This window comes from Amblyomma americanum, chromosome 11 (assembly GCF_052857255.1).
Source record: "Amblyomma americanum isolate KBUSLIRL-KWMA chromosome 11, ASM5285725v1, whole genome shotgun sequence".
NCBI lineage: Eukaryota > Metazoa > Arthropoda > Arachnida > Ixodida > Ixodidae > Amblyomma > Amblyomma americanum.
In genome coordinates, this window is record NC_135507.1 from 109,498,640 (window position 1) to 109,515,432 (window position 16,793).

Below are 16,793 nucleotides of genomic sequence, written 5' to 3' on the forward strand. Positions count from 1 at the left end.
ACCGCGAGAAGTGAGCGGCGGCACGTGGCCCCCACGTCGTCCACGCCGCGATCGCTAGTCGCATGATACGCACCGCGAGCAGAGAGCGGCGGTGCGTGGCCCGCACATCGTCGACGCCGCGATCTCTAGTCGCATGATACGCACCGCGAGCAGTGAGAGGCGGCGCGTGGCCCGCCCGTCGTCGACGCTGCGATAGCCACTCGCAAGATACGCACCGAGAGCAGTGAGCGGCGGCGCGTGGCCCGCACATCGCTGACGCCGCGATCGCTAGTCGCATGATACGCACCGCGTGCAGTGAGCGGCGGCGCGTGGCCCGCACGTCGTCCACGCCGCGATAGCTAGTCGCATGATACGCACCGCGAGCAGTGAGAGGCGGCGCGTGGCCCGCCCGTCGTCGACGCAGCGATCGCTAGTCGCATGATACGCACCGCGAGCAGTGAGCGGCGGCGCGTGGCCCGCCCGTCGTCGACGCAGCGATCGCTAGTCACTTGATACGCACCGCGAGCAGTGAGCAGCAGCGCGTGGCCCGCCCGTTGTCGACGCAGCGATCGCTAGTCTCATGGTACGCACCGCGAGCAATGAGCGGCGGCGCATGGCCCGCACGTCGTCGACGCCGCGATCGCCAGTCGCATGAAACGCACCGCAAGCAGTGAGCGGCGGTGTGTGGCCCGCACGTCGTCGGCGCCGCGATCGCTAGTCGCGTGATACGCACCGCGAGCAGTGAGCGGCAGCGCGTGGCCCGCACGTCGTAGACGCCGCGATCGCTAGTCGCATGATACGCTCCGCGAACAGTGAGCGGCGGCGCGTGGCCAGCACTTCGTCGACGCCGCGATCGCTATTCGCATGATACGCACCACGAACAGTCAGGGGCGGCGCGTGGCCCGCCCGTCGTCGACGCAGCGATCGCTAGAAGCACGATACGAACCGCGAGCAGTGAGTGGCGGCGCGTGGCCAGCCCGTCGTCGACGCAGCGATCGCTAGAAGCACGATACGAACCGCGAGCAGTGAGCGGCGGCGCTTGGCCCGCCCGTCGTCGACGCAGCGATCGCTAGTCGCATGATACGCACCACGAGCAGTGAGCGGCGGCGCGTGGCCCACACGTCGTCGACGCCGCGATCGCTAGTCGCATGATACGCACCGCGAGAACTGAGCGGCACCTCGTCGCCCGCACTTCGTGGACGCCGCGATCGATAGTCGCATGATATGCACCGCAAGCAGTGAGCGGCGCCGCGGCGCCCGCACGTCGTCGACGCAGCGATCGCTAGTCGCATGTTACGCACCGCGAGCAGTGAGCGGCGGCGCGTGGCCCGCACGTCGTCGACGCTGCGATAGCTAGTCGCAAGATGCGCACCACGAGCAGTGAGCGGCGGCGCGTGGCCCGCACGCCGTCGACGCCGCGATCGCTAGTCGCATGATGCGCACCGCGAGCAGTGAGAGGCGGCGCGTGGCCCGCCCGTCGCCGACGCAGCGATCGCTAGTCGCATGATACGCTCCGCGAGTAGTGAGCGGCGGCGCGTGGCCCGCCCGTCGACGACGCAGCGGTCGCAAGTCGCATGATACGCACCGCGAGAATTGAGCGGCAGCGCGTGGCCCGCACGTCGTCGACGCAGCGATCGCTAGTCGCATGATACGCACCGCGAGCAGTGAGCGGCGACGCGTGGCCAGCACGTCGTCGACGCCGCGATCGTTAGTCGCATGATACGCACACCGCGAGAAGTGAGCGGCGGCACGTGGCCCCCACGTCGTCCACGCCGCGATCGCTAGTCGCATGATACGCACCGCGAGCAGTGAGCGGCGGCGCGTGGCCAGCCCGTCGTCGACGCAGCGATCGCTAGTCGCATGATACGCACCGCGAGCAACAGTGAGCGGCGGCGCGTGGCCCGCACGTCGTCGACGCCGCGATTGCATGTCGCATGATACGCACCGCGAGCAGTGAGCGGCGGCACGTGGCCCCCACGTCGTCCACGCCGCGATCGCTAGTCGCATGATACGCACCGCGAGCAGTGAGCGGCGGTGCGTGGCCCGCACATCGTCGACGCCGCGATCGCTAGTCGAATGATACGCACCGCGAGCGGTGCGCGGCGGCGCGTGACCCGCACGTCGACGACGCCGCGATAGCCAGTCGCATGATACGCACCGCGAGCAGTGAGCGGCGGCGCGTGGCCCGCATGTCGTCCACGCTGCGATAGCTAGTCGCATGATACGCACCGCGAACAACAGTGAGCGGCGGCGCGTGGCCCGCACGTCGTCGACGCCGCGATTGCATGTCGCATGATACGCACCGCGAGCAGTGAGCGGCGGCGCGTGGCCCGCCCGTCGTCGATGCAGCGATCGCTAGAAGCACGATACGAACCGCGAGCAGTGAGCGGCGGCGCGTGGCCCGCCCGTCGTCGACGCAGCGATCGCTAGTTGCATGATACACACCGTGAGCAGTTAGCGGCGGCGCGTGGCCCGCCCGTCGTCGACGCAGCGGTCGCTAGTCGCATGATATGCACCTCGAGCGGTGAGCGGCGGCGCGTGGCCCGCACATCGCTGACGCCGCGATCTCTAGTCGCATGATACGCACCGCGAGCACTGAGCGGCGCCTCGTCGCCCGCACGTCGTGAACGCCGCGATCGCTAGTCGCATGATATGCACCGCGAGCAGTGAGCGGCGCCGCGTTGCCCGCACGTCGTCGACGCAGCGATCGCTATTCGCATGATACGCACCACGAACAGTGAACGGCGGCGCGTGGCCCGCCCGTCGTCGACGAACCGATCGCTAGAAGCACGATACGAACCGCGAGCAGTGAGCGGCGGCGCGTGGCCAGCCCGTCGTCGACGCTGCGATCGCTAGTCGCATGATACGCACCGCGAGCAACCGTGAGCGGCGGCGCATGGCCCGCGCGTCGTCGACGCAGCGATCCCTAGTCGCTTGATACGCACCGCGAGCAACAGTGAGCGGCGGCGCGTGGCCCGCCCGTCGTCGACGCAGCGATCGCTAGCCTCATGGTACGCACCGCGAACAGTGAGCGGCGGCGCGTGGCCAGCACGTCGTCGACGCCGCGATCGCTATTCGCATGATACGCACCACGAACAGTGAGCGGCGGCGCGTGGCCCGCCCGTCGTCGACGCAGCGATCGCTAGTCGCATGATACGCACCGCGAGAAACAGTGAGCGGCGGCGCGTGGCCCGCACGTCTTCGACGCCGCGATTGCATGTCGCATGATACGCACCGCGAGCAGTGAGCGGCGGCACGTGGCCCCCACGTCGTCCACGCCGCGATCGCTAGTCGCATGATACGCACCGCGAGCAGTGAGCGGCGGTGCGTGGCCCGCACATCGTCGACGCTGCGATAGCCACTCGCAAGATACGCACCGAGAGCAGCGAGCGGCGGCGCGTGGCCCGCCCGTCGTCGACGCAGCGATCGCTAGTCGAATGATACGCACCGCGAGCGGTGCGCGGCGGCGCGTGACCCGCACGTCGACGACGCCGCGATAGCCAGTCGCATGATACGCACCGCGAGCAGTGAGCGGCGGCGCGTGGCCCGCACGTCGTCCACGCCGCGATAGCTAGTCGCAAAATACGCACCGCGAGCAGTGAGAGGCGGCGCGTGGCCCGCCCGTCGTCGACGCAGCGATCGCTAGTCGCATGATACGCTCCGCGAGCAGTGAGCGGCGGCGCGTGGCCCGCACGTCGTCCACGCCGCGATAGGTAGTCGCATGATACGCACCGCGAGCAGTAAGCGGCGGCGCGTGGCCCACACGTCGTCGACGCCGCGATCGCTAGTCGCATGATACGCACCGCGAGAACTGAGCGGCACCTCGTCGCCCGCACGTCGTGGACGCCGCGATCGCTTGTCGCATGATATGCACCGCAAGCAGTGAGCGGCGCCGCGTCGCCCGCACGTCGTCGACGCAGCGATCGCTAGTCGCATGATACGCACCGCGAGCAGTGAGCGGCGGCGCGTGGCCCGCACGTCGTCGACGCTGCGATAGCTAGTCGCAAGATACGCACCGCGAGCAGTGAGCGGCGGCGCGTGGCCCGCACGTCGTCGACGCCGCGATCGCTAGTCGCATGATGCGCACCGCGAGCAGTGAGCGGCGGTGCGTGGCCCGCACATCGTCGACGCCGCGATCGCTAGTCGCATGATACGCACCGCGAGCAGTGAGAGGCGGCGCGTGGCCCACCCGTCGTCGACGCTGCGATAGCCACTCGCAAGATACGCACCGAGAGCAGCGAGCGGCGGCGCGTGGCCCGCCGTCGTCGACGCAGCGATCGCTAGTCGAATGATACGCACCGCGAGCGGTGCGCGGCGGCGCGTGACCCGCTCGTCGACGACGCCGCGATAGCCAGTCGCATGATACGCACCGCGAGCAGTGAGCGGCGGCGCGTGGCCCGCACGTCGTCCACGCCGCGATAGCTAGTCGCAAAATACGCACCGCGAGCAGTGAGAGGCGGCGCGTGGCCCGCCCGTCGTCGACGCAGCGATCGCTAGTCGCATGATACGCTCCGCGAGCAGTGAGCGGCGGCGCGTGGCCCGCCCGTCGTCGACGCAGCGGTCTCTAGTCGCATGATACGCACCGCGAGAAGTGAGCGGCAGCGCGTGGCCCGCACGCCGTCGACGCAGCGATCGCTAGTCGCATGATACGCACCGCGAGCAGTGAGCGGCGACGCGTGGCCAGCACGCCGTCGACGCCGCGATCGTTAGTCGCATGATACACACACCACGAGAAGTGAGCGGCGGCGCGTGGCCTCCACGTCGTCCACGCCGCGATCACTAGTCGCATTATACGCTCCGCGAGCAGTGAGCGGCGGAGCGTGACCCGCCCGTCGTCGAAGCAGCGGTCGCTAGTCGCATGATACGCACCGCGAGCAGTGAGCGGCGGCGCGTGGGCCGCACGTCGTCAGCGCCGCGATCGCTAGTCGCATGATACGCATCGCGAGAAATGAGCGGCAGCGCGTGGCCCGCACGTCAACGACGCCGCGATAGCCAGTCGCATGATACGCACCGCGAGCAGTGAGCGGCGGCGCGTGGCCCGCACGTCGTCCACGCCGCGATCGCCAGTCGCATGAAACGCACCGCAAGCAGTGAGCGGCGGCGTGTGGCCCGCACGTCGTCGGCGCCGCGATCGCTAGTCGCATGATACGCACCGCGAGCAACAGTGAGCGGCGGCGCGTGGCCCGCACGTCGTCGACGCCGCGATTGCATGTCGCATGATACGCACCGCGAGCAGTGAGCGGCGGCGCGTGGCCCGCCCGTCGTCGATGCAGCGATCGCTAGAAGCACGATACGAACCGCGAGCAGTGAGCGGCGGCGCGTGGCCCGCCCGTCGTCGACGCAGCGATCGCTAGTCGCATGATACGCACCACGAGCAGTGAGCGGCGGCGCGTGGCCTGCCCGTCGTCAACGCAGCGGTCACTAGTCGCATGATACGCACCGCGAGCAGTAAGCGGCGGCGCGTGGCCCACACGTCGTCGACGCCGCGATCGCTAGTCGCATGATACGCACCGCGAGAACTGAGCGGCACCTCGTCGCCCGCACGTCGTGGACGCCGCGATCGCTAGTCGCATGATATGCACCGCAAGCAGTGAGTGGCGTCGCGTCGCCCGCACGTCGTCGACGCAGCGATCGCTAGTCGCATGATACGCACCGCGAGCAGTGAGCGGCGGCGCGTGGCCCGCACGTCGTCGACGCTGCGATAGCCAGTCGCAAGATACGCACCGCGAGCAGTGAGCGGCGGCGCGTGGCCTGCACGTCGTCGACGCCGCGATCGCTAGTCGCATGATACGCACCGCGAGCAGTGAGAGGCGGCGCGTGGCCCGCCCGTCGTCGACGCAGCGATCGCTAGTCGCATGATCGCTCCGCGAGTAGTGAGCGGCGGCGCGTGGCCCGCCCGTCGTCGACGCAGCGGTCGCTAGTCGCATGATACGGACCGCGAGAAGTGAGCGGCAGCGCGTGGCCCGCACGTCGTCGACGCAGCGATCGCTAGTCACATGATACGCACCGCGAGCAGTGAGCGGCGACGCGTGGCCAGCACGTCGTCGACGCCGCGATCGTTAGTCGCATGATACGCACACCGCGAGAAGTGAGCGGCGGCACGTGGCCCCCACGTCGTCCACGCCGCGATCGCTAGTCGCATGATACGCACCGCGAGCAGTGAGCGGCGGTGCGTGGCCCGCACATCGTCGACGCCGCGATCGCTAGTCGCATGATACGCACCGCGAGCAGTGAGAGGCGGCGCGTGGCCCGCCCGTCGTCGACGCTGCGATAGCCACTCGCAAGATACGCACCGAGAGCCGTGAGCGGCGGCGCGTGGCCCGCCCGTCGTCGACGCAGCGATCGCTAGTCGAAAGATACGCACCGCGAGCGGTGCGCGGCGGCGCGTGACCCGCACGTCGACGACGCCGCGATAGCCAGTCGCATGATACGCACCGCGAGCAGTGAACGGCGGCGCGTGGCCCGCACGTCGTCCACGCCGCGATAGCTAGTCGCATGATACGCACCGCGAGCAGTGAGAGGCGGCGCGTGGCCCGCCCGTCGTCGACGCAGCGATCGCTAGTCGCATGATACGCACCGCGAGCAGTGAGCGGCGGCGCGTGCCCGCACATCGCTGACGCCGCGATCGCTAGTCGCATGATACGCACCGCGAGCAGTGAGCGGCGGCGCGTGGCCCGCACGTCGTCCACGCCGCGATAGGTAGTCGCATGATACGCACCGCGAGCAGTGAGAGGCGGCGCGTGGCCCGCCCGTCGTCGACGCAGCTATCGCTAGTCGCATGATACGCACCGCGAGCAGTGAGCGGCGGCGCGTGGCCCGCCCGTCGTCGACGCAGCGATCGCTAGTCGCTTGATACGCACCGCGAGCAGTGAGCAGCAGCGCGTGGCCCGCACGTCGTCGACGCAGCGATCGCTAGTCTCATGGTACGCACCGCGAGCAATGAGCGGCGGCGCATGGCCCGCACATCGTCGACGCCGCGATCGCCAGTCGCATGAAACGCACCGCAAGCAGTGAGCGGCGGCGTGTGGCCCGCACGTCGTCGGCGCCGCGATCGCTAGTCGCGTGATACGCATCGCGAGCAGTGAGCGGCAGCGCGTGGCCCGCACGTCGTCGACGCCGCGATCGTTAGTCGCATGATACGCACACCGCGAGAAGTGAGCGGCGGCACGTGGCCCCCACGTCGTCGACGCCGCGATCGCTAGTCGCATGACACGCACCGCGAGCAGTGAGAGGCGGCGCGTGGCCCGCCCGTCGTCGACGCTGCGATAGCCAGTCGCAAGATACGCACCGAGTGCAGTGAGCGGCGGCTCATGGCCCGCACGTCGTCCACGCCGCGATCGCTAGTCGCATGATATGCACCGCAAGCAGTGAGCTGCGCCGCGTCGCCCGCACGTCGTCGACGCAGCGATCGCTAGTCGCATGATACGCACCACGAGCAGTGAGCGGCGGCGCGTGGCCCGCACGTCGTCGACGCTGCGATAGCCAGTCGCAAGATACACACCGCGAGCAGTGAGCGGCGGCGCGTGGCCCGCCCGTCGTCGACGCCGCGATCGCTAGTCGCATGATACGCTCCGAGAGCAGTGAGCGGCGGCGCGTGGCCCGCCCGTCGTGGACGCCGCGATCGCTAGTCGCATGATATGCACCGCAAGCAGTGAGCGGCGCCGCGTCGCCCGCACGTCGTCGACGCAGCGATCGTTAGTCGCATGATACGCACCGCGAGAAGTGAGCGGCAGCGCGTGGCCCGCACGTCGTCGACGCAGCGATCGCTAGTCGCATGATACGCACCGCGAGCAGTGAGCGGCGACGCGTGGCCAGCACGTCGTCGACGCCGCGATCGTTAGTCGCATAATACACACACCGCGAGAAGTGAGCGGCGGCACGTGGCCCTCACGTCGTCCACGCCGCGATCGCTAGTCGCATGATACGCACCACGAGCAGTGAGCGGCGGTGCGTGGCCCGCACATCGTCGACGCCGCGATCGCTAGTCGCATGATACGCACCGCGAGCAGTGAGAGGCGGCGCGTGGCCCGCCCGTCGTCGACGCTGCGATAGCCAGTCGCAAGATACGCACTGAGAGCAGTGAGCGGCGGCGCGTGGCCCGATCGTTGTCCACGCCGCGATCGCTAGTCGCATGATACGCACCGCGAGCAGTGAGCGGCGGTGCGTGGCCGCACATCGTCAACGCCGCGATCGCTAGTCGCATGATACGCACCGCGAGCAATGAGAGGCGGCGCGTGACCCCCACGTCGACGACGCCGCGATAGCCAGTCGCATGATACGCACCGCGAGCAGTGAGTGGCGGCGCGTGGCCCGCACGTCGTCCACGCCGGGATAGCTAGTCGCATGATACGCACCGCGAGCAGTGAGCGGCGGCGCGTGGCCCGCACGTCGTCGACGCAGCGATCACTAGTCCCACGATACGCACCGCGAGCAGTGAGCGGCGGCGCGTGGCCCGCACGTCGTCGGCGCAGCGATCGCTAGTCGCATGATACGCATCGCGAGCAGTGAGCGGCGGCGCGTGGCCCGCCCATCGTCGACGCAGCGATCGCTAGTCGCATGATACGCACCGCGAGCAGTGAGCGGCGCCGCGTGGCCCGCCCATCGTCGACGCCGCGATCACTAGTCGCATGATACGCACCGCGAGCAGTGAGCGGCGGCGCGTGGCCCGCCCGTCGTCGACGCAGCGATCGCTAGAAGCACGATACGAACCGCGAGCAGTAAGCGGCGGCGCGTGGCCCGCCCGTCGTCGACGCAGCGATCGCTAGTCGCATGATACGCACCGCGAGCAGTGAGCGGCGGCGCGTGGCCCACACGTCGTCGAAGCCGCGAACGCGTCGCAGGATACGCTCCGCGAGCTGTGAGCGGCGGCGCGTGGCCCGCATGTCGTCGACGCCCCGCTCGCATGTCGCATGATATGCACCGCGAGCAGTGAGCGGCGGCGCGTGGCCCGCCCGTCGTCGACGCAGCGATCGCTAGCACGATACGAACCGCGAGCAGTGAGCGGCGGCGCGTGGCCCGCACGTCGTCGACGCCGCAATCGCATGTCGCATGATACGAACCGCGAGCAGTAAGCGGCGGCGCGTGGCCCGCCCGTCGTCGACGCCGCGATCGCCAGTCGCATGATACGCACCGCGAGCAGTGAGCGGCGCCGCGTGGCCCACACGTCGTCGAAGCCGCGAACGCGTCGCAGGATACGCTCCGCGAGCTGTGAGCGGCGGCGCGTGGCCCGCATGTCGTCGACGCCCCGCTCGCATGTCGCATGATATGCACCGCGAGCAGTGAGCGGCGGCGCGTGGCCCGCCCGTCGTCGACGCAGCGATCGCTAGAAGCACGATACGAACCGCGAGCAGTAAGCGGCGGCGCGTGGCCCGCCCGTCGTCGACGCAGCGATCGCTAGTCGCATGATACGCACCGCGAGCAGTGAGCGGCGGCGCGTGGCCCACACGTCGTCGAAGCCGCGAACGCGTCGCAGGATACGCTCCGCGAGCTGTGAGCGGCGGCGCGTGGCCCGCATGTCGTCGACGCCCCGCTCGCATGTCGCATGATATGCACCGCGAGCAGTGAGCGGCGGCGCGTGGCCCGCCCGTCGTCGACGCAGCGATCGCTAGCACGATACGAACCGCGAGCAGTAAGCGGCGGCGCGTGGCCCGCCCGTCGTCGACGCAGCGATCGCTAGTCGCATGATACGAACCGCGAGCAGTAAGCGGCGGCGCGTGGCCCGCCCGTCGTCGACGCCGCGATCGCCAGTCGCATGATACGCACCGCGAGCAGTGAGCGGCGCCGCGTGGCCCACACGTCGTCGAAGCCGCGAACGCGTCGCAGGATACGCTCCGCGAGCTGTGAGCGGCGGCGCGTGGCCCGCCCATCGTCGACGCCCCGCTCGCATGTCGCATGATATGCACCGCGAGCAGTGAGCGGCGGCGCGTGGCCCGCCCGTCGTCGACGCAGCGATCGCTAGCACGATACGAACCGCGAGCAGTGAGCGGCGGCGCGTGGCCCGCCCGTCGTCGACGCAGCGATCGCTAGCACGATACGAACCGCGAGCAGTGAGCGGCGGCGCGTGGCCCGCACGTCGTCGACGCCGCAATCGCATGTCGCATGATACGCACCGCGAGCAGTGAGCGGCGGCGCGCGGTCCGCCCGTCGTCGACGCAGCGATCTCTAGTCGCATGATACCCACCGCGAGCAGTGAGCGGCGGCGCGTGGCCCGCCCGTCGTCGACGCTGCGATCGCTAGTCGCATGATACGCACCGCGAGCAGCAGTGAGCGGCGGCGCGTGGACCGCACATCGTCGACGCCGCGATCGCTAGTCGCATGATACGCATCGCGAGCAGTGAGCGGCGGCGCGTGGCCCGCCCATCGTCGACGCAGCGATCGCTAGTGGCATGATACGCACCGCGAGCAGTGAGCGGCGGCGCGTGGCCCGCCCGTCGTCGACACAGCGATCGCTAGAAGCACGATACGAACCGCGAGCAGTGAGCGGGGGCGCGTGGCCCGCCAGTCGTCGACGCAGCGATCGCTAGTCGCATGATACGCCCCGCGAGCAGCAGTGAGCGGCGGCGCGTGGCTCGCACATCGTCGACGCCGCGATCGCTAGTCGCACGATACGCACCGCGAGCAGTGAGCGGCGGCGCGTGGCCCGCCCGTCGTCGACACAGCGATCGCTAGAAGCACGATGCGAACCGCGTGCAGTGAGCGGCGGCGCGTGGCCCGCCCGTCGTCGACGCAGCGATTGCCAGTAGCATGATACGCACCGCGAGCAGTGAGCGGCGGCGCTTGGCCCGCACGTCGTCGACGCAGCGATCGCCAGTCGCATGATACGCACCGCGGGCAGTGAGCGGCGGCGCGTGGCCCGCACGTCGTCGACGCCACGATCGCTAGTCGCATGATACGCATCGCGAGCAGTGAGCGGCGCCGCGTGGCCCGCCCATCGTCGACGCAGCGATCGCTAGTCGCATCATACGCACCGCGAGCAGTGAGCGGCGGCGCGTGGCCCGCCCATCGTCGACGCAGCGATCGCTAGTCGCATGATACGCATCGCGAGGAGTGAGCGGCGGCGCGTGGCCCGCCCATCGTCGACGCAGCGATCGCTAGTGGCATGATACGCACCGAGAGCAGTGAGCGGCGGCGCGTGGCCCGCCCGTCGTCGACACAGCGATCGCTAGAAGCACGATACGAACCGCGAGCAGTGAGCGGCGGCGCGTGGCCCGCCAGTCGTCGACGCAACGATCGCTAGTCGCATGATACGCACCGCGAGCAGCAGTGAGCGGCGGCGCGTGGCTCGCACATCGTCGACGCCGCGATCGCTAGTCGCATGATACGCATCGCGAGCAGTGAGCGGCGGCGCGTGGCCCGCCCATCGTCGACGCAGCGATCGCTAGTCGCACGATACGCACCACGAGCAGTGAGCGGCGGCGCGTGGCCCGCCCGCCGTCGACACAGCGATCGCTAGAAGCACGATACGAACCGCGAGCAGTGAGCGGCGGCGCGTGGCCCGCCCGTCGTCGACGCAGCGATCGCCAGTCGCATGATACGCACCGCGAGCAGTGAGCGGCGGCGCGTGGCCCGCACGTCGTCGACGCAGCGATCGCAAGTCGCATGATACACACCGCGAGCAGTGAGCGGCGGCGCGTGGCCCGCACGTCGTCGACGCCACGATCGCTAGTCGCATGATACGCATCGCGAGCAGTGAGCGGCGGCGCGTGGCCCGCCCATCGTCGACGCAGCGATCGCTAGTGGCATGATACGCACCGCGAGCAGTGAGCGGCGGCATGTGGCCCGCCCGTCGTCGACACAGCGATCGCTAGAAGCACGATACGAACCGCGAGCAGTAAGCGGCGGCGCGTGGCCCGCCCGTCGTCGACGCAGCGATCGCTAGTCGCATGATACGCACCGCGAGCAGCAGTGAGCGGCGGCGCGTGGCCCGCACATCATCGACGCCGCGATCGCGTCGCATGATACGCACCGCGAGCAGTGAGCGCCGGCGCGTGGCCCGCACGTCGTCGACGCAGCGATCGCCAGTCGCATGATACGAACCGCGAGCAGTGAGCGGCGGCGCGTGGCCCGCACGTCGTCGGCGCCGTGATCGTTAGTCGCATGATACGCACCGCGAGCAGTGAGCGTGTGGCCCGCACGTCTCGACGCAGCGATCGCTAGTCGCATGATACGCATCGCGAGCAGTGAGCGGCGGCGCGTGGCCAGCACGTCGTCGACGCCGCAATCGTTAGTCGCATGACACACACACCGCGATCAGTGAGCGGCGCCACGTGGCCCGCACATCGCTGACGCCGCGATCGCGTCGCATGATACGCACCGCCAGCACTGAGCGGCGCCTCGTCGCCCGCACGTCGTCGACGCCGCGATCGCCGTCGCATGATACGCACCGCGAGCACTGAGCGGCGCCTCGTCGCCCGCACGTCGTCGACGCCGCGATGGCTAGTCGCATGATACGCACCGCGAGCAGTGAGAGGCGGCGCGTGGCCCACCCGTCGTCGACGCAGCGATCGCTAGTCGCATGATACGCACCGCGAGTAGTGAGGGCGGCGCGTGGCCCGCACGTCGTCGACGCCGCGATCGCTAGTCGCATGATACGCACCGCGAGCAGTGAGCGGTGGCCCGCCCGTCATCGACGCAGCGATCGCTAGTCGCATGATACGCACCGCGAGCAGTGAGCGGCGGCGCGTGGCCCGCCCGTCGTCGACGCAGCGATCACTAGTCGCACGATACGCACCGCGAGCAGTGAGCGGCGGCGCGTGGCCCGCACGTCGTCGGCGCCGCGATCGCTAGTCGCATGATACGCACCGCGAGCAGTGAGCGGCAGCGCGTGGCCCGCAAGTCGTCGACGCTGCGATCGCAATTCGCATGATACGCAACACGAACAGAGAGCGGCGGCGCGTGGCCCGCCCGTCGTCGACGCAGCGATCGCGAGTCGCATGATACGCACCGCGAGCAGTGAGCGGCGGCGCGTGGCCCGCCCGTCGTCGACGCAGCGATTGCTAGTCGCATGATACGCACCGCGAGCAGTGAGTGGCGGCGCGTGGCCCGCCCGTCGTCGACGCAGCGATCGCGAGTCGCATGATACGCACCGCGAGCAGTGAGTGGCGGCGCGTGGCCCGCCCGTCGTCGACGCAGCGATCGCTAGTCGCATGATACGCACCGCGAGCAGTGAGCGGCGGCGCGAGGCCCGCAAGTCGTCGACGCAGCGATCGCGAGTCGCATGATACGCACCGCGAGCAGTGAGCGGCAGCGCGTGGCCCACGCGTCGTCGGCGCCGCGATCGCTAGTCGCATGATACGCACCGCGAGCAGTGAGCGGCAGCGCGTGGCCCGCACGTCGTGGACGCCGCGATCGCCAGTCGCATGATATGCACCGCGAACAGTGAGCGGCGGCGCGTGGCCAGCACGTCGTCGACGCCGCGATCGTTAGTCGCATGATACACGCACCGCGATTAGTGAGCGGCGCCACGTGGCCCGCAATCGCCGACGCCGCGAACGCTAGTCGCATGATACGCACCGCGAGCACTGAGCGGCGCCTCCATGTCGTCGACGCAGTGATCGCTAGTCGCATGATACGCACCGCGAGCAGTGAGCGGCGGCGCGTGGCCCGCCCGTCGTCGACGCTGCGATAGCCAGTCGCATGATACGCACCGCGAGCAGTAAGCGGCGGCACGTGGCCCGCACGTCAACGCTGCGATCGCTAGTCGCACGATACGCACCGCGAGCAGTGAGCGGCGGCGCGCGGTCCGCCCGTCGTCGACGCAGCGATCTCTAGTCGCATGATACGCACCGCGAGCAGTAAGCGGCGGCACGTGGCCCGCACGTCAACGCTGCGATCGCTAGTCGCACGATACGCACCGCGAGCAGTGAGCGGCGGCGCGCGGTCCGCCCGTCGTCGACGCAGCGATCTCTAGTCGCATGATACGCACCGCGAGCAGTGAGTGGCGGCGCGTGGCCCGCCCGTCGTCGACGCAGCGATCGCGAGTCGCATGATAGGTACCGCGAGCAGTGAGCGGCGGCGCGTGACCCGCACGTCGACGACGCCGCGATAGCCAGTCGCATGATACGCACCATGAGCAGTGAGCGGCGGCGCGTGGCCCGCCCGTCGTCGACGCAGCGATCGCTAGAAGTAGGATACGAACCGCGAGCAGTGAGCGGCGGCGCGTGGCCCGCACGTCGTCGACGCCGCGATCGCATGATACGCACCGCGAGCAGTGAGCGGCGGCGCGTGGCCCGTCCGTCGTCGACGCAGCGACCGCTGGAAGCACGATACGAACCGCGAGCAGTGAGCGGCGGCGGGTGGCCCGCCCGTCGTCGACGCAGCGATCGCTAGTCGCATGATACGCACCGCGAGGAGCAGTGAGCGGCGGCGGGTGGCCCGCCCGTCGTCGACGCAGCGATCGCTAGTCGCATGATACGCACAGAGAGCAGCAGTGAGCGGCGGCGCGTGGCCCGCCCGTCGTCGACGCAGCGATCGCTAGTCGCATGATACGCACCGCGAGCAGTGAGCGGCGGCGCGTGGCCCGCACATCGTCGACGCCGCGATAGCCAGTCGCATGATACGCACCGCGAGCTGTGAGCGGCGGCGCGTGGCCCCCACGTCGTCGACGCCGCGATCGCATGATACGCACCGCGAGCAGTTAGCGGCGGCGCGTGGCCCGCCCGTTGTCGACGCAGCGATCGCTCTTCGCATGATACGCACCGCGAGCAGTAAGCGGCGGCGCGTGGCCCGCACGTCGTCGACGCAGCGATCGCTAGTCACATGATACGAACCGCGAGCAGTGAGCGACGGCGCGTGGCCCGCACGTCGTCGACGGCGCGATCGCTTGTCGCATGATACGCACCGCGAGCAGTGAGCGGCGGCACACCACCCAACATCGCCGTTGACATAAGCCGGCGGTGGCGCGATGCCGTGATTCCCGTGAGCGAAAAACAGGTTTGCATACTCTGCACAAAAATTTGGTTCGTTATGGATGAGATCAACATATTATGGGACCCCGTGAGATTCGTATGATGGAGATTCTACTTACTAGGAACCTTTTCTGCCCTTTCCAACTATGTCCAAGCGAAAAAAGTGCGGTGGCCGGTCTACCCTCCTTCGATAAATTGTGCAACGTTTTTAAAATTTTCTACCCGTCCTTCCGCCTATATATGTTCCACTGCCTCATCCCCTTACAGCCTAATACCTTGGTGTGCAACTATATACGTTTGCTCTAGCCTAGTCTTATCTCATCGAGTTCACACGTTTCCATTCTCAGCTGCTTTTCTTTCTCCTTACTTGGCCAGGGGCCATTTTACGTAACTGTCAATTAGGAAAATTGTCAAAAACGTGTCAATAAGCCTCGCTCCCATTGGTCGGTCGTGGCCGGCGGCCATTGTTTTTTTGCGTCATGGGTGGCTGCAGATGACGTCACGGATGTGGCAGAAGTGATGACGTTGCACACCTAATTATGCAGCCGCTTTTGACAGTTATTTGTCTTTTGAGGCTATCAATTTGTCCGTTGCCTTTGCGACAGAAAATGGCAGCGCTGTACGCGGCGATACGACTGAGGCGGCTGCGCTGGCGCGAGCAACGGCGAGGGCGCACGAAGACGCGCGACTTGCCGGACGAGCTGTTTCGGCGCCTTTTTCGACTGGAGAAGCAGACTGTGGAGTGCTGTGCGACGAACTCGCCGATGAACTGGCAGGTTTGCGTGCGAGTGCGCTGTCGGTGCGGCGGAAGGTGCTATGTGGACTGCAGTTCTTTGCCACGGGCGGCTTACAGGCTGCCGTTGGTAATGAGGCGTACGTCTGCATCGCACAACCGGCGGTGAGGAAATGCGTACAGCGGGTGTTGGAGGCAATTTGTAAAGTTAGTGCGCAGAAGGGGTGGGTTCCGTCGTCACCTCTGTGGCACACAGCTACATATAAATAAGACACGCTTATGCTGGCAAAGCACTTTATTTTTCCCAGCAAACAGCACTTCGTGGTCTTCTGTTTCCCAAGGGGAAACAACCACTCGTCACATACTGCAACGCCTCACCTTTTGGCATTTTCGTCATCAATCGAAGGAGCCGAACAACACAGACTTCAACAAGTTGTCTTCGTCGATTTCGTACCAAGCGCTTCTTGCAAGTTCGCTCGGTAGTCACGTAGCCTTCACTGCATTCGTTGAATTTTTCTGCGCACTTAGGTCAACCGCGCAGTAGCTCGATCCCAGACGCAGCGCAAAAAAATAACACGGCGTGAAACAGCTGCTTTCGTGCGAAGCGGCCTTTTTGCTGCCGCCAGCACACCCCCGCGGCACCGAAAGTTACCCACCCACCAGCCAATTTAATAGCACAACTTTGATCGCTTTTTGTTTTGCTTAATATTTTCAAACTTTAAACACAATGTTAAAGCAAAATAAAATATGTTATTTTCATCATTGCTCATTTATTTCTTTTAACAAAAAATTAATCGGACGGTCCCTCGAATGCACTCGGGGCGCCGCCCTTCCGTAATTGGCCGTTTCCTCGTTGCGTCACGTGGTAACGTCTCATCGTGTCATCTTGACGTCACTGTCAATAATGCAACTGTAAACTGTTTTCACGCACACTCCGTGGCACAGCATGCAGGCCTCTAGCATTTAACCTCCATTGAAATGCGGCTGCCGCAGTCAGGATTGAACCAGACTCTTTCAGGTCAGCAGCCGAGCACCATAACCACCACGGTGGCTGAACCACTATTACGGCAAGCTTCCTCACATCTGAGAAAACTGCATTTGTGACTTCTGCCATTCACAACAGATGGCACCTCATCCACACGGCAAATATTTTGATGATACTTGACAAGATAGGT